This window comes from Cydia amplana, chromosome 19, assembly GCF_948474715.1.
Source record: "Cydia amplana chromosome 19, ilCydAmpl1.1, whole genome shotgun sequence".
In the NCBI taxonomy this organism is placed as follows: domain Eukaryota; kingdom Metazoa; phylum Arthropoda; class Insecta; order Lepidoptera; family Tortricidae; genus Cydia; species Cydia amplana.
This window is the reverse complement of record NC_086087.1, coordinates 1,095,773-1,110,143: the sequence shown is the minus strand read 5'-3', so window position 1 is coordinate 1,110,143 and position 14,371 is coordinate 1,095,773. Positions and strand designations below refer to the sequence as shown.

At 35.0% G+C, this 14,371-nt stretch overlaps 1 protein-coding gene across 2 annotated transcripts in view; it reads left to right on the top strand.

Annotated features, from left to right (window-relative positions):
* Nucleotides 1-14,371, top strand: part of LOC134657217 (GAS2-like protein pickled eggs) — a 120,828-nt gene that overhangs the window by 20,593 nt on the left and 85,864 nt on the right. The window lies entirely within an intron of this gene.

The window sequence follows — 14,371 nt, the reverse complement described above, 5'->3', positions numbered from 1 at the left end:
TATAGTTTCTGATTGGTCCTACTTATGTCAAAGTTCAATTATAAAGATGATTAAATCCGCAAAGTTGCAACCAACTACGATTGATTGAAGCATTACTGTGGAAACGGCAGGGGTTTTTAAAACTAGTTTTCTTTAATCAAATTAGGCAAATATAATAAGTATTTAACATTCAAGATAATCCGACAGGCGTTTAGCAGAATGTCATTCTGTGATTCTGACGAAACCAGACGGTATTTAAATTAGATATGTAGTTACCTGTCAACGTGCACCTGGCTGACCGGGCTTCGCTCTTGGGTAATAGTGTATTTACATAAGTAGATGTGACAGACGTTAAGATGGAGGGAAGTCGGCTGACTGGACTAGAGTTTAAAAGGGGAAGAATGAGTTTTGTATGTGCTACAATTTATAGGATCAAAAACTAGAATGTACAAGACGTATGGAGCCAGTGTAGCTTTATTTGACGTTCATAAGCGCATTGTAATATGCCTACTTGAATATATCTTTTATCTTATCTTTATCATATAATATGCTACTTTAATCGTATTGCCAAGTTTCATGATATTTCAGAACGTCGATTAAAAATGAGAGCGCTATTTCATTCGTCTAAAGTACTTATTTATTTCAAATTTAAATTATAAATAAGTAAAAAAAATACGAACTTGTGCCAAGAGATCCAGCCAAGATGACAATCGTTGACAGAAAACGCCAATCGCAACTTAAATAAGTACTTACTCGTAATGTAATTTTATACATCACTTTACACATACATTTTTTCAAATACGATACACATTTTTTTATTTTCGTTAAGCGTTTGTCGAATGTACGCAGGTTTTCTTTCTTTTCCCTGTCTCTACGAAACTAAAATTCGCCTACAAAAAAATACATTCCAACTTCTATTTATGTGGAGCATTCGCAACAATTGCGAAGTCCGCAAGGTCGGGCCGATATGGAAGACGATAGATACCATCTTTGTTTTGCAACTAAATTACTTTTAAGGTCGCACGCTACTGTTTACTTTTGTATATGTGTCAATAGAAATTGTCAATTTGTATACCTACTTACTCGTACTTAGTACTCGTCTCACTACACCTTAAAAAACAAAGTCCCCTGCCGCTTCTGTCTTTACTTATGTACTGAACGTATTTTCATGCGGTTTTCACCTTTCATTAGAGTGATGGTTTAGATGTATAAATTAGTTAAGGTTTTATGTAACCCGTTTGCAGCCAAGGCGGGTTGCTAGTCTAGAATTAAAAATAGTAAATTGTCAGATACTTATCAACTGCCATTATTTTTAGTCAACTGAACGAAATACGGAATGCTCCCAATTACTTCTAAAACATATAGACCGATATAGTTGAGTTTTCTTTAGAGGATTTTTGATATATTTACCAATTTTTGGTTAGGTTTAAACTCGCGAGATGAAACTATTTTAAATAATTGTACGTGCATTTTAAAATTTTAAGTTTAGACTAAAATCCTTCCTTTTCAAGGGTTAAATTATAATTTTAAAATTAGTCTCTCGCGCCTAATTGGCAGGTTCGCGGAACAGATGATGGTAAATATGCACGATTAGTTTTTAACAAGCTTTTATTAGGTCGACCTGTATGTATAACTATGTAATGGAATCTAAGGTAACTAATTTAACCATCTTCCAAGGATCGTAGCGTCATGAAAATTGGCAGCTGTATGTAGTTCTGATGACAATACAATAATATGGTACTGTCGAACTGATCTGATGATGGAGACAGGAGGTGGCCATAGGAACTCTGTGATGAAACAACGGAACCTAATTGTGTTAGGGGTTTTTAGAATTGTCTCGATGAGTATTCGTTGTCTGTCGTAAGAAAAGTACAGTCAGCGATAAAAGCTTGTACCAAAAATTAAATTTTTGCCAAAAACTTATTATCTACCTAGTAGGGATTTCCCATAAATGTCCCTGTCTCACTTTACAAACACTCCGGCTTTGAACTTGTAAATGTCTCACACATCAAATACAGACGTAGGTACATACATTCCACCGGATAGGCGCAGTGTTCCTGCGAGCATATACAGTATCATATACACATATCTGTGAGTCAGGTTACGCTGAAACGGTGAAATGTAGTGTGATTCATTACTGGCTATCTCTGTGTTATTACATACTTATTTAAAAAGTATGTAGCTTTATTATAGTCTGGTAGAGTCTGTGCGGAAAGAGGAGTCGAGGAATGTATTGTGCCCCATATAATTCCACGACTCTTCTTTTTCCGCACAGACTCTAGGTAGTACCAATTTTTTTTTGTATTTTTTTTTAATTTAAGGGAAGGGCCCTGCTTGTTACCTCTTCATACCTATACCTTTTTTATCATGGAAATTATCATTCTACGTAGACAGGTGGCAGGAAAAGCCTGTCGTTGAAACAATTGATTACTTCAAGTGTCATTCTAATGGAACTTTGTAAACAAAAGTCACTAGTAAATTGACATTCAGAGACAATTTCAATATGGCGGTTTGTTTACATAGTTAGCAAGCTCCATAGAATGACACTTCAAATAAACTCGCGCATCAAAAGCATAAAATTTGCAAATATAGACATTTAGTTGAGACATTTCGTAATAGCAGTTAGGCATGACGAAAGCCTTCAGTCGGAGCGAGTGTCTCGGATTAGCATAACCGAGCATATCATTAAACACCCTGTAATTATAGCGGCTTAGCGCCCGGCGGCGCGGGCGCCGGTGCACAGAATACAAAACAGAGAGTTTACATTATACTTTACTTTACGTTGGGATGGTCATTTTTTGGCTATTTTCTCAAGTAACTTTAATAACTATTTTCTTAAAGACGCAAGTCTCGCAATGGTACGCTCTTTTGCTTAGTATATATAGCAATTTTCGGAACCATTATGCGTGGTCTGACACACTTGGCCAATTTTTTTTTAAACTACATTACTTAAATAAAATTATAAAGAAGCAACTTTCGATGATCCCCAACCATTTTTTAAGTGACTTAGCAAATTGCATTGCTTTTCTACCTGTATTTTTAAGTGGCTTCGTCGGTTGACCAAATTATACTTCAAGAAAATATCTTTAAGGTTTCATTTCAATGTTTAATTGTTTATACCTATTACAATCTCACTACACATATAGTGCGCTTTCTGATTATTTAATAACTACTCTCATATACAGGCGCCGGCGCTTGATTTATTAATTTAACTGAATAAAATAATAATTACCGATGATAGATTCGCACTTTATGACTATTATGTTAGGCCTTGCTTTGTGAAATAATTGGTGGGTTTTACTACTTGTAAAAATAACACAATATTAGCTTGTTATGATTTATTGAGTTTCTATAAGCTGTTATTTAATTTGAAATGTTACATTTGCGTGTAACTTAAAACAAACAATATAAAAGCGAAAACATTTTTTTTTATGTACAGAAAGTTCTTTCTTAATATTGTTTTATATCTTTAGCCTATGGTCGTATGCACCCTATGGAGTATGGAGCCTAGCCAAGATGCCAATCGTACATCGACAAATGTCTAACGAAAAAAATCTATCGTATTACAAATGCTAGGAAAAATCACGTGACTATTTCTATAAATTATTTATTGTCTTTTTAGGCATGAGATCAATTCTAACTTTCATTAGGATATCAAAATGATATCTAAATGATGTCAGTCGCGCGTGCTTTTGCACACTGTCCGTACATGTATTAATGAGAGCGAGATGCCTTTACCAACGGGTAAACTTCAGGCAGGAAAGTCTTGAAGTTCAGTAAGATACTAAAGTGTCATTCTATGGAACTTGCTTACTATGTAAACAAACCGCCATATATTAAAATTGTCTCTGAATGTCAATTTACTAGTGACTTTTGTGTACATAGTTAGCAAGTTCCATAGAATGGCACTGTACAGTTAGTAATAAGAAAATATCGCAGGTCTGGATTCAAACCCACAGCCTCCATATCGCACGTCACCTGCGCCGGCGCCTCCGCCCACGGTAGATCGGCGATAGATCGCCGAACGCCCCCGATCGGCTCCGATCAAGGCCGATTGGTAATTCGAACAAGCTTAACTGGCCAATTCGAGTTTTAGTTGTTCAATTTGTTTCCGATATGATACTTACTCGTACTGATCTGTCGGTGTCAAAAGTGACATTTATTCAACTATGCGATAGAGTTACTTTTAAATTTAAGTAATACGTATTGCCAATGACAAGTATCCTTACCACGAGTTTGACACTGAGATATTTGCTAGCCTGTTACTGCTCGCACTAATATGCCAGTACAAGTGAGATGCATAGAAAGTAAGTTACGCACACGCTAGCGAATATGTCAGTTTCAAACTGGTGGTAAGGCTAAAGATGATGTTGGTAGGGTAATTCGCCAGGAACTGGCCACCTGTTAGTAACTGGCCACCTTAAACTAAAGATGAGTTCTATTCTCCTATAAACAGAATTCATTTTAGTATAAGGTGGCTAGTTATTGAAGACTGGCCAGTTATTGAAACCTTATACTAAAATGAATTCTGTATTTTAGTTCTGACACTTAGAGACATTTATACCTCTAAATAAGTAAAATTTTTTTTTCCATGTATCCGTTTTGTTTTTATTTTAATATTATTATTATAGTTTTTTTATGTAATTCGACATTAAGAGACCTTATACATCTCTAAGTAATTGTATTACGTTAGTTTGATTTGGTAGTTGTAGTTGTATTTAATAATTGTTGATGTATTATTATTATTATTTTGCTTGTATGTAAATTCAATGTTGACGTGTAAAAGTGCCCTTGTGGCCTATTTGCTGAATAAATGTTGAAGTTGAAGAAGTTGAAGTTGAAGTTGTATGTATCTGTTTATTTATCTATGTAAATGCGTAGGCCAACATGTTTTTTATCGTATCGCTATGATAAATTAATGTTTATCAAATGAGCGACACTAGAAGCCACCGATAATATTGTAATATTTACCTACTGTGTTAGAGATTGATATCATAGAAAAATATTAGGAGTGCACTTAAGGGCAGGTGAAACGGGTCACTATAGAAATATTCATACAATACAACATATAAATAAATATTATAGGACATTCTAACACAGATTGACTAAGTCCCACGGTAAGCTCAAGAAGGCTTGTGTTGTGGGTACTCAGACAACGATACATATAATATACAAATATTATAGAAAACATCCACGACAATATCTGTGCTCATTATACAAATAAATGCCCTTACCGGTATTTGAACCCAGGATCATCAGCTGCATAGGCAGGGTCACTACCCACTATGCCAGACCGGTTGTCAAAACATATAAAAATTTGTAACGTAATACATACTCGTACATATATTATACATTAACGATTATATTTGTATTGGAATTGAGGTCTTGCCCCGCATATTCCCAGACAGCATACGGGCATTTGAAAAGCAGATCGCTTCAATGGAACTTCCATATGGTATCGTACGTGACCGTAGTGACAATTAGGGATGAAGTGTTTTTGAACAGTTGCGAAACAAAATGCGAATAACGTCGCACATATTCGCAACTCTGTCAGTTTAAGGGTCCCCGGCAAGCTCGGTTCTCCATACAAACGTACGAGTAGTTCCACTCTTATCAAGTGTAAAAATATGGGTGCACACATTATACTCAAAAATATGTCCCATAGCTCTTATATCAGCGAATTAAGAAATATGGGGCAAATTTTTGAATAAGTTATATGCACCCATATTTTTACACTTGACTGTACATCTTAATCTTTGATCAATATCGTTAAAGTAGATGCTTATCTATAGTTCTAAGTATTGTTTTGAGATTGCTACTTATCATAACAATTATCAATTCTTATTATTAATCGACATCAAAATAGGACGGGTCACATGTGTTATTATGATTTAGAAACTGCTTGCTATCGATATCGATAATAGACGATATTTAATCAATCACTAGCACTGGTAAGTTAACGCCCCTGAAAAAAATAGGTTTAAACGTCAAAACATGTGTCTCTTGAAAAAAGTACATAATATTTGTATTGTAATGTAAAAAGGGCGCAATAAAAGTCGAAAGGTGAAGCTGATTATATGTATTACTAGCGACGCGCCCCGGCTTCGCAGGTTAACAAATTATACACAAACCTTCCTCAAACATCACTCTTAGGTGAAAACCGCATGTAAAGGTGTAGTGATGTCTGAGAAAGTAATGTGTTATGTTAGATGGATATATTAAATATTTCGTACTTTTTGAAGAATGTTTTGCCCGGTTTCCACCATTGTCCGCCATTGTTATGGGAATCGCCTGATTTATTTATGATTCGTGGACTGTGACGAGCCGGAATGGCAAGCAGTTCGTGGTTTGTATCAACAATGTTCACGTGCTGTATGGGAAAATTATATTTTACCTGCATATACCAATTCTTCAATTACTGGCCACTATTCAGTAACTGGCCACCTTATACTCAAAATGAATTCTATTCACCTATAAACCAAATATGGATCAGATGGTCGGAAATAAACAATTTTTATTTTTAATTGCATTAGGTGGGGTGGCCAGTTATTGACACCATATACTAAAATGAATTCTGTTTATAGTTCGATAGAATTCATTTTTAGTTTAGGGTGGCCAGTTATTAGCCGGTGCCCTGTAATTGACGATTTACCCTACTTAGTTTTTTTTATCCTAGATTTCTAGATAGACAAGAACGCATTGGGGTAATTAGCTCGCAAATAGGTCACACATTTTATAGTACCTATGCAAATACATCGCAAAGTTAGATAATCTTGAACATTCTAGACCTGTGTCATATAGGCATATAGCTATTATTTTCTGATGTTAAAAGACCTATCCATAAAATTATTGTTTCAAATTTTATCTCGTTTTATCTTAGGTACTTACATGTCAACAATTTGGTATGCCCGTAAGATATTGCATTGACTTATTACAATCATAACAGTGCACTGACTTGACATTTCAACCGCTAATTATAAATAACTGGACACTTCCTCCTGGTTATTTATGAGTTCACTAATAATACGCGATAACTACTGCATGCGTATGCGCATATATTAATTTTGTATTATATTAAGGCAATTAAAACGTGTGAAATATTTACAACATATGAAAAGATATTGTTAAACTTTTAACTCCCCTTTGTCCCATTTCCACTTTATATCTGGGGGCACGTCAGTGCCCCCGCCAAGTCGAGCAAAACAAAGAGGCACGGCCGTACCATCCTTTTCTCGAAGCGATTAAGGCCATTTTCGACGTCCTGTAATTTTGTGCTGGCTGAAGCTAGACCCCTGAATTTTCAGTGACATATAGGATTTAACATGCTTAAGATATATTCTCAAAAACATTAAATCTGAACTTGTAGTTTAAGAATTATTGTACGTCACGACACTGACACACTCAGTCATTATACGTATTAGGGCCACTTGCACCATTCAGTAACCCGGGGTTAACCGGTTAAACAAGGAGTTACCATGGTTACCAGTACAATTAGACACTGGGTTAACGGTTTAACCGCTTAACCCTGGGTTAGTGGGATGGTGCAAGTGGCACTTACAAATTAAAGATATCTTATTAATACGGTTTTAACACCCCCTGGCACTGATTAAAATAACCGACTTGGTTTCACATTACATCTCAAAACTTTTTTGTAGTAGAAACGTTGCGAGACTTGCCTTTTTACATGTAATCTTTTTGATGGGTTACAATTTCTAATAGAAACGGAAACAATAGTACCAGGCATAAATCTGTTATTGCAGAATGTAATTTTAAATTGAGAGCGTTATAACTTCGATTGTATCGCGGCGGTGAGGTTCGTGTGACTCTTGAAGTTGATCAAATTTACGTTCTTACATCAAATTGATATCTAAATTAACAATTAGCCGTTTAGTACGGGCGGGAGCGAGACGCAAGGGTGTATGATAACCAAATTACATCATTTAAATATCATTTTGATGTCAAAATGTAAGTTGGGACGATATCCACTCCGACTTTATAAGACTCCAAAATCGTTCCAAAAACATTCAAAGACTCGCCAGGATAAATAAGCAAGTGCACCCGCAGGCGTAAGCTAGTATCCCTGAGTTACGGCATAATTCGTGCGCAGTGACATTTATGCTCGCCTTTGAACTTTACATGCGCGTGCGTCGCTTAGTTAACCAGCTTTATTTATTGATATCACTTTATTAAATTATCTTACACGAGTAGCACTCTTGCGGAGGTCGCGGTTCGAGTCCGGGGTGTGAAATGAGTTTTTGGGAAGAAAATATCATGAAATAATATATTGCTTGTAAAATAATTCTAAAGTGTAGGTAAGTGATAATTTTTATCCGCATTAGGGATTAAGAAAAATAAAGGAGATGTATTTACGCACTAATTTTTTCATGTTATTATGTCAGAAAAAAAGCGGCCAAGTGCGAGTCGGACTCGCCCATGAAGGGTTCCGTATTTAGGCGATTTATGACGTATTAAAAAAAAACTACTTACTAGATCTCGTTCAAACCAATTTTCGGTGGAAGTTTACACGGTAATGTACATCATATATTTTTTTTAGTTTTATCATTCTGTTATTTTAGAAGTTACAGGGGGGGGGGGGGGACACACACATTTTACCACTTTGGAAGTGTCTCTCGCGCAAACTATTCAGTTTAGAAAAAATGATATTAGAAACCTCAATATCATTTTTGAAGACCTATCCATAGATACCCCACACGTATAGGTTTGATGAAAAAAAAAATTTTGAGTTTCAGTTCTAAGTATAGGGAACCCCAAAAATTTATTGTTTCTTTTCTATTTTTGTGTGAAAATCTTAATGCGGTTCACAGAATACATCTACTTACCAAGTTTCAACAGTATAGTTCTTATAGTTTCGGAGAAAAGTGACTGTGACATACACGGACAGACGGACAGACAGACAGACAGACAGACAGACAGACAGACATGACGAATCTATAAGGGTTCCGTTTTTTAAAAAGGGGAAGCCTCAGATAAATTCACAATCCTTCATATTTTTTTTGTGTCAAAAATTGTGATTTAAGTAGGTACTTATACTCTATCCTAGTCAGAATACTAAAATCAACCATTTTGGACTTAAGTAAATAATTCTGCTGTCTACTTTTTCCAGAACACAAAAGTACTAATTATGGTCTTAAATCCTTATTTTCATAGACGTCAAATGCTAGATAGCCTACGCGCTTGTTGGCTGTGTACAAATGAGACACATTTAGAATTTCTTCCCTTTCATCCACTTCCCAAAACGTCCATCTTTCCCGGACCCACTCCTTGACACTCAAGTTGACACCTGTTCAAACTTAATGGTCAATTATCACGAACTTGACATTAACGTCGACAGCCCGCCATTTTCGACCATTAAGGAGTGAAAAACATCTGTCAATGTCGAGGGATTCGCGGCATTTCCAGTAATCTGATTAAATGCTCTTTGCGTAAATTACTATGTTAATTTACTTTAACAGGGGTGTGAAGAATACTGCTGGGTTTCAGCAAATAATTTAACATTTATTAATGTAAATAAAATAAATTCTTTCAGTAAATAAAATAACTTACCTGATAACTTTCCCTCAGTTATGGTACTCTCCCAAATGAACCGAAAGACATATGATATTAAGAAGCAAGTGGAGTGGTATTTCTCGACTCTTTTTAATGGCCTAATTGAATAGATCGCATTCCACAGAAGGGTCCACTTTCACTAGACTTATATCGACCGGGATATGAACCGTGATTACCTTTTGTATTGTTTTTGATCTCCCGATATTTCGACGCATGTAACTGCGTCGAAATATCAATAGTATTATGCGGCAAAACTTTGTACTCAATCGACGATGTACCCAGAGCAGTAAAGTAGTATAAACAGAAACACTCTTAACTGTCCGTCGGTGAGCCTTATGTCTTTTGTAATAAGGTATACGAGTAAGAACTGTCAGTTAACAGTGTGGACGATGGTATTACCATTGTCTGCTACTGTAGACGATACGCTAGTTTTTATACTCCATCTCATTTCACAGCCCATTAACGATAATTTTATAACATTCACATTTTCAAACATGTCATAATTACCTCCATTTTGCAAACTAAAAAACCTAGCATGGCGAAATACGCCCTTGCCCATTAAGAATATGCTTGGCCAGTTTTTTTGATATTATGACAGAGGCCCGTCATATCGCAACTGCAAGTATAACAATTAATTTACTTAATTGCGTGATAAATCAAAATTGTTTTTTGGTTTTGTTCCGTTAAGGTGTCGACGTGCAGTAACAGTGGAGTCAAGTTTTAGGGATCCGTACCCGAAAGCTGAAAAATGCTGACATGTTGAAATGGGCGGACAGTTAATTTTTTCCAGTGTTTATTTTGCCGCTGTACCAGCAAATAATAAAAATAAAATTACATTAAATAGTAAAGGGAATAAAAGAAACGAGATTTTAGGTGTTTCCATGGATTCTTATTCGTGGAAAACTGATACGTACTAAGTCATAAATAAAAAAAAAAAAGTTATCAAAGCCTCCATTGATATTAATTACCGTTCCTACTTTGAAATCACCCAAACAATTATAATTATTTATTTGGATATATAATTTACTAATTTGTACCAAAAAGATTCTTTATCTTTACTTTTTTTGCTATTACTATTCTTATTTTTTTACAATTTCTTCAAAATAAGTTAAGAATATCTACCTACCTTTTTGAATTTCTGACTCATCCTTGCCAATGAGTACTCCCCTTAATTCGACACGTCTTAATAATTTACTCCTCTTTCCGTCTGTCTCACTCAATTAAGGGGTGAATAAAAATATTTAAACCCCAATTAACCCTTATATATACGTCATTAAAAGCCATTAGTGATAATGGAGCCTTGTGATTGGCCGATTAAAAGTATTAAGACTCTTTAAGTCCGAGCTTAAAATTGTAAGTGATGTTTTAAATGCTTAAAAATACACTTAATTAGTAATTACTGATGATTTAAGTGAAAGAGCATGTTCCCTTGAGTTTTATTAAGACTTACGACTAGCATTGTGTTACCTACTGTTTTATCCATAGTAACATATTTCGTGAGTCATTATCAAATTTAAAATAACACCTGAAGATACATGTTTTTTTTTTAAATCAATGACCTAAAGCTAAATAACATGACATCATGTAGCAAAAACTAGCTAAACTAATACACTGACAGGTAAATTAATTGTGTTAACGTAATGTTGTTTTTCTAAGTTGATGTCTACTTGTTTTAAGTAAAAAAAAAACATTGTATTGTCAGTCAGACATTTTTTTAATGTTGTCGTAAGTTGACATAACATAACACTGCAAAGGCGTTACTGGGATTCGGTTTCTAACTAATCGCTTATTTTTTATTTTATTTGTTATCTTATTATTTAATACAATACAATACAAGTACTTACTACAGTCAGGTGTAAAAATACGGGTGCATAGGTACAACTTACTCAGAAATATGTACCATACTACTACATAATAGTATTTAGTTCTTCATTCGTTAACATATGTCCATAAATTACGTCATTTATTTTTGACGATTTTTAAACCCCCCCCCCCTAAAATCATCCAAAAATCATGCTTCGAATGACCCCGTTTCCTCCTACGTCTTGCTACCATCATCCGATGTCCAGACCCCCCCCCCCCCCCAATTTGAAATGACGTAGGTAATTTATGAATTAAGTGCACCCATATTTTACACTTGACTTTACAAAGCTAACTTATCCCTTTAAAAGGAATCATTTCCAGTTCACGTTTGGGTAGCCGTCTTTCAGAAGAACTCATATTGGTTGGTAACTAAAGTCTATTTTTTTATTCGGTAGACTAAAATGACATTTCATAGTATGAACATAAAATGTCATTTCATACTATGAAATGTCATTTTAGTCTACCGAATAAAAAAATAGACTTTAGTTAACACTATCAGGTTAGATATTAAATAGTGCAGTTAATTAAATATGTATAAGTATTATGATTTATGAGTGTTATATATTTCTTGCATCTTGTGAAGTTTAACATCGATTAGTATTTCAAGATAATAGAGTCGGACAAATTCACGCTTTGTCATATAAAAAATGGCTGCAGAGGTAACTTAAAGTTAAAAGATTAACTAACTGTTTAAGGATTTAAACAAAATTTGTCTGTAGAATTTTGCGAACGATGGAATGAAAATGCCTATAAGACAAGAAATAATTTTGTTTACTCAAAAGCTTTAAAATAGTGAACAATAGCAATTAACACACCGAATGTTACCCGTTAAGGCGAATAGCGTTTCCGCGCGTGTACCCTGTCACTTGGGTGACAGGACAGACGTGTAGTAGCCAATAGCCGACTTTAAAGTTTACTTTAAGTGCTTTTTGGGATTCTGTGGATTTATAAAAAGAGTCTATTTTAGAATTACTTGCTCGTAATTGATTTAATATGTTATACACCTATATATGTTTTGTTTATTGTGTTGTTTGTTGCAAACGGAGTTTTGTTCTCATTTTAAAACTATACATGTTGGATTGTAATTAAACTTTTCACATACAATGACATGAGGTATATCTAGTTCTGTAATTAGTTTATAAAGCTCCAGTTTATAAAACAAACGAAATAAATCAAAAACAAGTTTTGTATGTAAAACTTAAATTCGATGTATTTTTTTAAGTATGGTATCTGAAGCTACATAAACTTATAACAGGATTAGATATACCTTATCCTATTGTAAGTACATAGGTTTTAGAGCAATCTAGCTAGTCGTTTTAAAATGAGACTGTAACTACGGTTGTATGGAGAACCGAGCTTCCTGGGGACTCGTAAGTTCGCCCTAGTGATATTTCTGATGATAAAACAAATTAGAAACTGTCTCCAAATCCTCAAGCTTGACGCATGTGACTGACAATAAAACAATACAATTATAGTGACGATTCGTGTATGGCCCGCGCCGTAATCGTATGTATGGGTGGCATTATGTCACAGTCACAGCACGATGGCATAGATTATTTAATTGTAGACATGACATGGAATACATTAATAAGTAATGAGGTACTGCCGGCTGTCAATGCTTGCATTGTCAAAAAAGCCAAGAATTATTCTTATGCAGCATTTCACGAATGTATCTACCGTTGTCCCGTACGCGAATTTATTCAAGATTTGCAGGTATAGGAGTTCCTTTTTCAGTCACAAAAGATCAAGAAACTGCTTGAAAAATAATCATCGCCTTATAACGCTGTAATGTAAATTCTGATATAAAATGTTTTTGTACAGGTCAGTCCAAGCGATGCTTATGCAATATGATATGAAATCTTTATTATCCGGAAAAACGAGAGCAACTACTCGTAATAAAATTACTAAATATGTTTCTTTTTCTCTTTGCAGGTAAGTCCACCGTCGATTGCAAGTACTCCTGAGCGAGAAAATCTTATCTACGTAGGTATAAAGGTAAAGTCGATTTTAACGTTAATGTACGTAACGTAGTACGTTAACATAGTTTTCATGTAAAAGAAAAGTCTAGTTTTAGAGGATACCCCAAAATTTTATGTTTTTAGCAATTCTGTAGAGCGGTCACCACGACACAGGCCTAGCCTAGTGTGGGACCACTGAGCTAGTTATGTTATTTTATCTTTTTTCTTTTAATAAACGAATTTTTATTTATTTATTTTATTTATTTAATGAAGCGACGAGAAAATTATAGACATAAGACTTGATATTTATAACTGGTTTTTAGGGTTCCGTAGCCAAATGGCAAAAAACGGAACCCTTATGGATTCGCCATGTCTGTCTGTCTGTCTGTCTGTCTGTCCGTCTGTCCGTCTGTCCGTCTGTCCGTCTGTCTGTCCGTCCGTATGTCACAGCCACTTTATTCCGAAACTATAAGAACTATACTATTGAAACTTGGTAAGTAGATGTATTCTGTGAACCGCATTAAGATTTTCATACTAAAATAGAAAAAAAAAACAATAAATTTTGGGGGTTCCCCATACTTAGAACTGAAACTCCATTTTTTTTTTTCATCAAACCCATACGTGTGGGGTATCTATGGATAGGTCTTCAAAAATAATGTTGAGGTTTCTAATATAATTTTTTTCTAAACTAAATAGTTTGCGCGAGAGACACTTCCAAAGTGGTAAAATGTGTCCCCCCCCCCCTGTAACTTCTAAAATAAGAGAATGATAAAACTAAAAAAAATATATGATGTACATTACCATGCAAACTTCCACCGATAATTGCTTTGAACGAGATCTAGTAAGTAGTTTTTAGGATTCCGTAGCCAAATGGCAAAAAACGGAACCCTTATAGATTCGTCATGTCTGTCTGTCTGTCTGTCTGTCCGTCTGTCCGTCTGTCCGTCTGTCCGTCTGTCCGTTTGTCCGTCTGTCTGTCCGTCCGTATGTCATAGCCACTTTTC